Genomic DNA, 3,937 nt, shown 5'->3' with positions numbered 1-3,937 from the left:
TATATTTGCACATTTCTAAGGTGATTTTTCATCAGAAGATTTTACAGAGACAGAAAATCCATTAGAAGTAATATATTTGGGTCTCCGAATGCATAAAATAGTAATACGATAAATTTAGAATTAATTTGGAAAATTTATAGATCTTGTTTCTTCCCAAATTCCACACCTTAAGGAATGTGCCGAAAAGAAACTGCACACATATTACGATATATTTGCACATTTCTAAGATGATTTTTCATCAGAAGAATATGTGTAGAATTTTACAGAGACAGAAAATCTCTTAAAAGTACTATTTTTGGATCTCCGAACGCATAAAATAGTAAAACGATAAATTTATAATTAATTTGGATAATTTCTCGATCTTGTCTCTTCCCAAATTCCATGTGGGTTGACCTTAGTTTGAGTTCACTTTAATTTGAAACATGTCCCAGCCTTCGTCATCGCCCTGGCAGGCTGTGAATCGCGATTACTTCAGGCCAAAGTTCTATGTAAATATTGCTGTGCAACAGGTCGCGGTGTCCCCTCCCAACAGATGACCTTTGCCCACCCAACCACCCAACAATGCCCTGGCTTACATACGGGCTCCCCCCTTTGGGGCTGGGAATTTCCTGAGAAAACGCAGCCCATCAATTTCCCTAGAAATGCGATACAGCTAGATATTTGGACAATAAATAGAAATAGTAGGTGTATTTTTAGCCCCGGGGCGACTTCGAATGCTAATTGAAGTTTAGTTGAAAATTAAAAACTTAATAATACTTAAGGCCTCTCATCGATTTCTGTCAGCCAGCCAAGACCCGAGTGGGTTTGGGTCTGAATTTTCGGTGTATTTATGAATAATGGGGCGACATTCGTAAAGTGCCAAATGGGGGGTGGCTCCTGGCGGCTCAAGTCGGCTTACAGCTCTGAAGCCCACGAACTCCCGCAATGAAACAATTTGCGGCTCAGCAACTAAGACAAATTAAACCCCATTGCAGCTCAATTATAATTAGCAAAACATTTAACTGATTGCCCCGCCCTGTCGTCGGCAGTTCCAAATTCCGTTTCCAAATTCTAAACAAATTGGCTGTCGCCCTATCTAGACACCGTTTCCCCCCTTTTTTTGGCATTGAGTCATCCGCCGTTTCCCGGTATCAGGCGGTGCTATCTTGAGCCACTAGCCAGGTCTTACTGTAATTGACTAATGAATGCCATTCATTGTTTCTGCGTTTTGTTTTTGAGTTAATTTGGATTGTTATTGGTTCGATTTATGGGCAGGCGCTTTCGCAAGAACAGACACAGGTGCCAGACACCAATGGCCATCACGTGGCGGCTGATCGATTAATATACTCGTAAGAGTCACTCAAGTGCGGAAGTTTTAAGGAGATTCTCAGAATTGCCATTCAAGGGAAAGAACCAGACTCAAAATCGGTAGAGCACGGTTCAGGCGGATGATATCAGTATTTTGAATGGTCTAGAAAGGTGGAAAGGTACCTGGGATATCCTGGGATTGCTCTAGACAGGTATTCGATGGAGTAAGAATTATATACAGTTCATAATTACCATCAATAGATCTCTGTTTGAACTCCCACAGCTTTAGGCATAAATATACCCAAATACTCCCTATCTGAGGCACCCCTAAACGGTCCACAATCTTTGAACTATTAACCAAAACAAGGCCAATTAAAATCTAGGCTAAAAGGAAAGTCCCTTACCCAAGAAAAGACTGCCCCATTCCAAAGATTGTCAACCATTGCCCACTTGAGGGGAGTTTACGAGTGCTATCATGCCAAGACCTAGCCCAACCCGAACCTGGAACGATAGGGATAGCGATAGGGAGGGAAGAATCGAAATCTGAACTGAACTTTGATCGCCACAAAACATCGGACCATATTCCGATAGATTCCGAACCCCCAACCCATTGAAAGAGCTCTGCGAATTCCCAGAATTGTCGAACTGTAGAGCTCTCCAGCGAGCACTCGAGTGTTTGTGTGGAGTGCAGAGCGCGAAATCAGGTGAATTTAGTAAACTTTAATCACGAGCCTTCAACTTATTTGTTAATTTTGCAAATTATATTTTATTGTTTGGCCCCTATCGCGCTTCCGATTGACGATTGACGGAGGGGGGGTGGTGCAGGACTCCTTTGACACAAAATTAACTTATCAGTAGCAAAGAAATCAATAACTCTTATCGTCCAGTCGCTGACTTTTTGGTCTTGTTGACAAACCTTTTATGTACATTTTTATAAAGATAGTGATTCATATGTAAATTATAGAGAAAACTATATGGCTCGATAAGATTTCAGTGAGATATCTCATGTTTATTAATAGCAAAATGAACACATGATGGGTTTTGAAAAGAAAGAAGTCTGGGAGAGGGCCAATGGGAACCGAAGAAAGCTGGGAAGTGGATGTGAATTACTAGAATCTATGGAAATTTTGATCTTTCAAGCCGGGTTAATATATTTTTCAACCTTTTGCCGATTAAAACCCATCCTTTTTGTATAGTACATGCTCATGTGCACTTCTTCTTGATTCCAAAGATTTTCCAATGCTTTTGAAGCTTCTTCTTCAATGATAAGAAAGAGCAAACATAAATAATACAATATGTCTTATCTGTATACCCTGTAATATGTACTATATATTCCATTCCTGCTTACATTTTCACTGCTGTTTTTCCATCACCAATAAGTGAGAGAAAGGTCCCAATATTATACATAAATTTATTCTGAAATTATTCCATAAAACCCCTCAAAGTTGGTCAATCCCGGCTGAAAGAAGTCTTATCCTCCTACCAAATAAAGTCCCTTAAGCGCTTCCCCTACAGGGCATCCAATTGTCGCCCTAGCCCCGCTCACCCATCAATCGATACCCATCAAATTGATTAGTTTTGTGGGGTGGGCCCTCGGCCGGAGTGTGTCTTGGGCAAATGCCAATTGTCGAACACGTCAACGATGATATGCAAAGTGTTGAAGTTGCCTCAAGTGCTGTTCCTCCACGACAGGTTCTTTGGACTTTATCTCTCGCACAGTTACGGCCTTATCGGGGAGTGGCCGGGGGCAAACAAATTGAACTCATTTTTCTTTTAAACAAGAGGCTTCGCCACGAGTCGAGTCCACATAAATATTCCAATAATACCTAACCTGTCGTCTTGGTCTGGTCTTGTCTGTTCTGGTCTTAATCAGTTCAAGAGGCGCACCGAATATGGTAAATGGGAAAATGCAGTCAAGATAATGCACCAGAGAGGCCGGGTTCCATGCGGTTACCATTTTTATCTAATTAGGCTAAGCAGGCATGACCAAGAACAAATATTTATTATTGTACTGTAAAAATAATCAATCACTTGATCGTTACAGCAAATGGTACCACCAGCCCCCCTGCCCCACCCTCCCAAGATAACGGCATTTGAATAAGAGAAAAACAGAAACAGAAAGAGAAATAAAAAGGAAATGCAGTTCCAACTTGTCCACAGATACTTGAACTCGAAAGAAAAAAAAACCCCAAGCAAGGCACAAGTGTTATGCTAATAAAAACATATCGAGACGATCGATCCGTGCCATCCGTGCCGTCCGTACCGTCCGTACCTTATCGCCAAAGGCAACAAAGTACATACATAAATACATACATATATGCCCGTATTGATATAGATATAAACATCAAACAAATCGAGAAGGGAGGGTAGGGTAGGGTAGGGGAGGGTAGGGTAGGGTAGGGTAGGGGGAGCTGCCCAAGACGATAATATTTAAAGTGTAAATCGATCGGTTTTCCTTACACTCTCTTTTGTTTATTGTATTTATTTCAATTTCAATATTATTTATCGCCTGGCGGTGGCTGGCTCTTTGCCGCGACATTGCGAAAGGTGTCGTCCGAAGTGGGGCGGGGGGGGAATGAAGGAGGGCGAGGTGGCACTTCAACGCTTCAGAGTAAACCTTGATGCAGGCCCCTGTTTACCCACACGGATG

The sequence above is a fragment of the Drosophila pseudoobscura genome, chromosome 4, assembly GCF_009870125.1.
Source record: "Drosophila pseudoobscura strain MV-25-SWS-2005 chromosome 4, UCI_Dpse_MV25, whole genome shotgun sequence".
NCBI classification, from domain to species: domain Eukaryota; kingdom Metazoa; phylum Arthropoda; class Insecta; order Diptera; family Drosophilidae; genus Drosophila; species Drosophila pseudoobscura.
Note: the sequence above shows the minus strand (reverse complement) of the source record.